Source organism: Haliotis rubra, unplaced genomic scaffold (assembly GCF_003918875.1).
Source record: "Haliotis rubra isolate DU_JTF1 unplaced genomic scaffold, ASM391887v1 Scf844, whole genome shotgun sequence".
Lineage (NCBI taxonomy): Eukaryota > Metazoa > Mollusca > Gastropoda > Lepetellida > Haliotidae > Haliotis > Haliotis rubra.
The window spans coordinates 147,494-154,904 of record NW_025767573.1 but is presented as its reverse complement, the minus strand read 5'-3'; the positions used below and the strand labels follow the sequence as shown (position 1 = coordinate 154,904).

At 42.8% G+C, this 7,411-nt stretch overlaps 1 protein-coding gene across 1 annotated transcript in view; it reads right to left on the bottom strand.

The window, feature by feature from the left end:
* LOC124262543 (aplysianin-A-like) overlaps window positions 1-7,411 on the bottom strand; it is a 42,415-nt gene that overhangs the window by 4,009 nt on the left and 30,995 nt on the right. The gene's annotated exons all lie outside the window — the stretch shown is intronic.

Sequence of the window (7,411 nt, the reverse complement as noted above, 5' to 3'; positions counted from 1 at the left end):
TGTTGCCGGAACCGTTTGCGTGGTAGATATAGGGTCAAGGATGCACCCCAGTAATAGATGTTATAGAGATATCTTCTTTACTATCATGTCATCAGTTCCTTATCTGGGCAAAGACTACAAGATGGGCTGTTCAGATGTTAGAATCTGACATATTTCTGATTGCCTGCGGGCGGTTTGGTGGCAGGTTCGTACAACCACGAAATCCACCAGCTTCACCAGCGACCCTCCGCCGGTCAGGCTTTTGGTCTCTTTCCAAACGCAACAGTGAGCAATATTGGCTGTATACTGCTGTGTTTTAATGGGAACAATTTGTTCATTACTCACTGATGCGGTTTCGCGGCAGTTCAAGATTTCGGGTGAAATGATTTCTAAGTTAAAACTCAATTTGGAAATATTTTGAATTGTAGAAGTTTTAATTCTAAATCATGCGATAAAGCCTTCAAACCACAGCATATATCAACGTCAATTGTTTCTTTGTCCTTGGTGAAACGTAGGATCTCTCTTTTTCTCTTCAACAAATGAAGTATTATTACCTCAACTCTAAGCTCTCACAAGGTTACCCACTACTGTAATGCAAGAGCTCGCCGCTGTATTTCAAGCAGGTTTGAATCTGCTCGGAAGTTCAAGCGGTTGGCCTGTTACATTGTCTAAATATTAGTCACCAAAGGGGAGGAGATTATCACTAAACGGAATTTTCACTTGATGCTATGAGGACGATAAAGGAGAAAACACAACACGAAGTTACCAGTGGTGGAAATATTCCGATACCGATGTCGATGAAAGTTATCCACTGTTTCCTGTAATGCTATGCATTACCCTCTTTCATCATGGCGGTATGTTCTGGCCGTGATAAGCAACGTGCTGGGGCGTAAATAATAATAACGCTTGTGAGATGAACTTTCAACAATGGAGTCCTGAAAATATGATATTATGTCCTGATTCCGCAAACGAACAACTATTGCGTGTGTTGAGGGAAATACAGTACACCCTGGATTTATAATGCCACCCGAACATCCAGGGGAAAATATGGTGCATTATATCCAAGGTGGCATTATAACCAGGCAGGTACAGTTAAGAGGCCCTGTGCAACTTCAACAAGGTGATTGAGCTGATGTCTCCTGTAATGAAGTTTTCTTGAATGACTGGATAATCCCAGCGTGCTGCGGGGAGTTGCAGGTGACTTGTTATCCTTAATCAATTAAACAATTATGGCGCATAGTACGTGCCGGTAAATAAATTGGCATTGGCAACCCAGGGGAAAATGACTTTTTGTTCCAAAATGACCAATGGCAAATGGCGTTCGCAATCCCGGTTGTAAGGTAGTCAGGAAATCCGTTCTGCCAAAACATATGGCATTATATCCAGGGTGCCATCTGCATATGGAAACGCTTGCGTCCAGAAATGCTTTGATCATTTGGATATGTTTGGTTATTAATGTCTCCAGCAAGCTCTTGTGGAGGATACAATTCAAAATCTTCAAACCATCGGTATTTCGACCATTTTAATACTTCAATACTCACAGCAGCTAAGCCCGAAATACGGTGCATGCCGCGCAAATGCAATCTTCTTCACGGCTTACATCCGCTTAATTTTGTAGTCTTAGTGGAGGCAAACTAGCATTCCGGTTTATAAGACCTAACATGACACGATCCAAGCGAGCCGCCGAAGGCTGTTGTCCCAACCTTTTTTCAGTGAAGGTCTGGAACTTGCGACATTAAGCGCATCAGAATAGCATCACCTTTCTAGTTGGTTATTTGATCTGGTGTTCAGTTTGAGTTTTCAGTAAGCTAACATCAGAGAAAAAGATTCGTTTGAAGTTGCAAGGGCTGTCTGAAAAACACATATCTCTTTGCCTCATATGAAGATATTCAGTTCAAATGCGTCATTCCCATAAATGGAAACTCGATATATCTAAACCATTAGGTTTTAAAAAGTGTAAAATGGGCGATAATGTTTCCAATCAGCCTTTTATGGGTCCCCGTGTCTGGAAACCGGTATTAAAATCAGTAACAAATGTGTGCAACGTAGATATGTAAACACCCATGTCGTCATGCTCTCTGCAAGGTTATTGATATGTGTTAATGAAGGTAGAAAACAAACGCAAAATATCGACAAGAAGCTGAGGGTGATATCAAAGCACCGAAATGGTTTTTAAAAAATATATATATTATCGACGTTGGGGCCGTATTTCTAGGTTTCCATGGATACTTCAGAATTGTTTGAAAAATTTGTAAACCACGATAGATCGATATAAAATTTAATCGTGTTAAATTCGCGTCATGTGTAAAAGAATCTCACGTGTTCTTACCAACATGTTTGCAGGAATTGCTAGAAGTGTGTATAATGCATTCCAGCGAATTCAATATATGGAGATGGATCAAAATGTATTGGTAAAACCACAGGTACATCCAAATCAACAATACGTTTTCAAACACCAGATTAGAATTGGGTTTGCATTGAATAAACTCTTTATTGTTGGTCTTTTTCATCACCAGCGTCAGCAATAATATCTTATTCGTGTTGATGGTTCTTACTATCCAAATACAGGCAGATCATTTTGTTACCAGTGTCGGTCAATCCACGCCGTACGGTGATGATGTCGTGGGTCATGTATACTGAATCTTAGATTTCCTTTCTGTCCATAGAAGTCGGAAACAGGTGGTGGACTTCAGTCTTAGCACAGCTTCTCCACGGAGTCTAAACCACCTAAAACCTAAAGATCATGCCTTGAGGTGTGGAAAGGTCACAATACTTTAATGTTTGAATCTTATCCATTATCCATTACAAAGCAGAGTAGAGTGTGTTTAACGTTTTATGCCGCACTCAGCAATATTCCAGCTATATGGCGGCGGTCTGTGCGGCAATCGAGTCTGGATATTGATAATCTCAGTGATCATCAGCATGGCATCGATCTACGTGAACTGGGATACAATGACATGTATCAACCAGGTCAGCGAGGCCTGACCACGGATCCCGTTAGTCGCCTTTATGACAAGCATGGGTTACTGTGAAGGTCAATTCTAACCTGGATCTGCACGGGTCATTATAAAGACATCTGTGGAATCAAAGGGGAAGTCAAATCGAGTCACATCCCTAGGCGTCTCACTTCTCCGTATGTTCGGCAAATTGTTAAAATACTATCGCTTTTTTCAACATTGAAGAGTTTAATCTGGTGTAAAGCTAAGACACTTCATTCACTATAAAGAGAGCATATCTGCTGAATGGGTGAATGAACATGGATGTGATTCAGAACCGTTTCTTCGAAAAAGTTCATCAAGACGTGGTGATTGTACGATGCATCGGCCGGTTCCTGCAGTTGAACGTGTCCTCGTCTACAGCTTTGTGCGGAAGGAAAATCCATACGATGCACCTGATGAGTCAATATTTCTTTTTAGAACGCTTTTAAGTTAAGGGGTATCTTCAAGGACGTGCATGTGATTATAATGCAGTTTGGACATGCCCTATCACTAAACTTATATCATATAGATTATGTGCGCGCGCGATGCGTGTGTGCGTGATATGTGCGTCCGAACATGGAAGGATATACCTTCTTTTTGTCTGAATTACACCTTTCAACCAACTTAAGCTGTGTTTACTATGGTCAGCGACCAGCTTTGCTACTTGCAGTACCTATTTAGTAGCCGGCTGACTACCATATTGCTTCTCACACAAAGTAATTGCGTTATATCACGACACATCCGGTAATTGTATCAGGAAGGCTGAAAGTGGCCGCGGTCGTAGACGGTGACCTCTTTACCTACCACCACGTGGGAGTCAGTTGTTGATGGATCATAATGTAATCTGGGATTCGAACCAAGGATCATATTGTAGGCATGGTTTAGAGGCACAACTGTAGGCATTGAATTATTGTCCATTAGATTGGTAAAGAGCTACGATAAAAGATATGTTTGAATCTTGCATCAATAGCCAGCATATTGACCAGCGACACTGACTGACGAGACCCTCACACTCGGTGCTATGTGGGAAGCCCCGTCCATTTCGTCATCAGTGATTTGCGTAGACGAAAGATCACAAAGAAATGGATTTGTTCCGTAGGTCAGACGTCCCTCTACTGTCGTCCACGCTCATTCCAAGTAAAATCAGCAGTAAAGCAAATATACTTTTCATTCTGCACTGTTGACTCTGTTGTTCAAGACACAGGCATTGGACGATCCGCCCACGGCGATGTCTGGTGCTTTCAATCTGGGACAAACGTCTGCATGTCGTGGTTGTGCCGCTCTGCTGTACCACTCGTCATCAACATGTGTACGCACCACACTGAGCATAACGGACAAGACTCACACACACAGCATACTGGAATACAGAAGATGCTGAGAAAGTATCTGTTGTTATGATACACTTGAACAGATTTCCAAGACAAAATGCGGGTCAAGATTTGGCGAGACACTCGCCTAAAGAATTGCATCACGCAGAAAGTGACTCTAGTCGGAGACAGCATGAAAGGAACCCTTGATGGGCTGATGTTCACGCATGCACCGATTACTGAAAGAAGATGTGTTCAAGTATCCCTTTCTTTTGTGTAACCCTAGCTGTCCCAAAGTGGAAATATGACAGGTTTATACTGCAATCAACCTCTCAAATGCAAATTTTGACGGACTTTGAGGTATGTTACCACAATGTAAAAGATTAATTCTTCCACAGTGAGGGTACTGTATGACTCCAAGGCTACAAGCCAACATCACCCCAGGCCACTTAGTTACACATCACCCTACAGCTACACCTCTTTGGGGTTCTGATCTACAACATCCTCCCAGGCTACTACATCACCCCAGGCTACTACATAACTCCAGGCTACTTACATCATTCCAGGTCTCTTTAGCTTCCTCCTCCATTCCATGCCTCTGATCATGAGTTACAACATCACTCCAGACAACTGACCTACTACATCACTCCAGACCACTGAGCTACATAACTCCAGGCTGCTGAGCTACAACATCACCCGGGCTGCTGAGCTACAACATCACTCCAGCTACCACTGAGGCTACAACATCACTCCAGGCTGCTGAGCTACAACATCACTCCAGACTGCTGAGGCTACATCACTCCAGGCCACTGAGCTACAACATCATTCCAGGCTGCTGAGGCCTACATCACTCCAGGCCACTGGAGCTACATCACATCCAGGCCACTGAGCTACTACAACATCACTCCAGGCTACATCACTGAGCTACAACATCACTCCAGGCTGTCACTGAGCTACATCACCTTCCAGACAACTGAGGCTACAACATCACTCCCAGGCCACTGAGGCTACAACATCCTCCAGGCCACTGAGCTACAACATCAATCCAGACAACTGAGCTACAACATCAGACTGCCAGACAACTGAGGCTACAAAATCACTGCAGGCTGCTGAGCTACACCATTCCAGGCTGCTACATGCCTCTGAGGCTACATCATTCCATGCCTCTGAGCTACATCACTCCAGGCCACTGAGCTACAACATCACTCAGACAACTGAGCTACTAGGCATCACTCCAGACAACAACTGAGCTACAACATCACTCCAGGCCACTGAGCTACAACATCACTCCAGGCTGCTGAGCTACAACATCACTCCAGGCTGCTGAGCTACAACATCACCCAGGCCACTGAACCACAACATCACTCCAGGCCACTGAGGCTACAACATCACCCAGACATCTGAGGCTACACATCACTCCAGGCCACTGAGGCTGCAACATCACTCCAGGCTGCTGAGCTACAACATCACCTCCAGGCTGCTGAGCTACAACATCACTCAGGCCACTGAGCTACAACATCACCCAGGCTGCTGGGCTACAACATCACTCCAGGCCACACTGAGCTACAATAACATCACCCAGGCCACTGAGGCTACATCACTCCAGGCCACTGAGCTACAACATCACTCCAGACAACTGAGCTACAACATCACTCCAGGCCACTGGGCTACAACATCACTCCAGGCCACTGAGCCTACAACATCACTCCAGACCCAACTGAGCTACAACATCACTCCAGGCCACTGAGCTACAACATCCTCCAGGCCACTGAGCTACAACATCACTCCAGACAACTGAGCTACAAAATCACTGCAGGCTGTTTAGCTACAGCATTCCATACCTCTGAGCTACTACATCCATCCAGGCTACTATATCACTCATGGCTGTATGGCTACTTCATCCTTTCTGATTACTACACAGCTACACCTTTGCTGGACACACAGGCTATTTCCTTGCTTGAGGCTGATGTCTAAATGTCTAACAGATGTCCAATGAGTCAACATATTCAAAGATACATAAATAATTTATTCAACTTGAAATACAGTTTGCATGTTTATCTTGTGCAAATTAAACGAATATACTTGGGGCCTCCTTTCACAAAGCCCCTAAGGTGATTTGTAAGTCACTAAGGTAACCTTAGTGCAATGTTAAAGAATGGGAGTTAAAGGTTAACCTTAGTTAAAAGGTTGCTTTGTGGAAGGAGCCCATGGACCACTAATAAACCTGTTTAGACAAAGTTAAGCGTTTAAAATGAATATATACTGACACATTATAAAAATGCAAAGGGAAACTTGGGAAATATTTTTCAGAGAACTGGCAGAAAATGGATAAACCGGCTGTGTTACAATGGGGCCTGAAAGCATGATCAAAATATCCACTTTTGTTTTCAAAGTGTTTCAGTATATAGACTTGCAATGTAAAATCATTTTCGAATACTTTCCCAACATCACTCTTTAGCTTGTACAAAACACAGCTTGAAAGTGTTTTGTAAACCAAACCAGTATATTCATAGCATTTACAAAATATAGTTCGAAGGTACTCTTGAAACAACAACTTCAGTTCACCATGCGCAGTTAAACCTCGTTAACCTGGATTTCACAGTCCCCCAAACAACTCCCAGCTACAAGTTATTCAACATGTTTCTCCATATTCTAGGCCAAACTTATTGATTCAGAAAGTCCAGTATGTACTGATGACATTATGCCATATATTGTATATTTGTTTACATTGTAATGTCACACTTTGTAATATATCCAGGTGTGGGAAGGCCGTGTGTATATCATGGAATTTAGACTAGACAATCCAGTGACTGACATGATATATGACAACAACTAAGTCCGCAAACCAGACTGTGATGACCTGTTCCTGTTTGTTACCTTTACTATAACCAGGTATGCTGAAGACTATTTCTAGTAATCCATATCAACATGGTGTGACTGTGCCAATGGTAATTGAGTTGGTTAAGTTCAGACATAGTCCAGGTACAGTGGTTTTCGCTATGAGCACCGGAACCCGAGTGGTTGGATTTGGTGCTACATAAATTTTCGGTATCATTATTATTATTTTTAAATCAAATAAAAAAGTACAATTAAAAAAATTAAATTTGGTCACTGTTACAATATTTTTCACGCCATATTATGACGCTG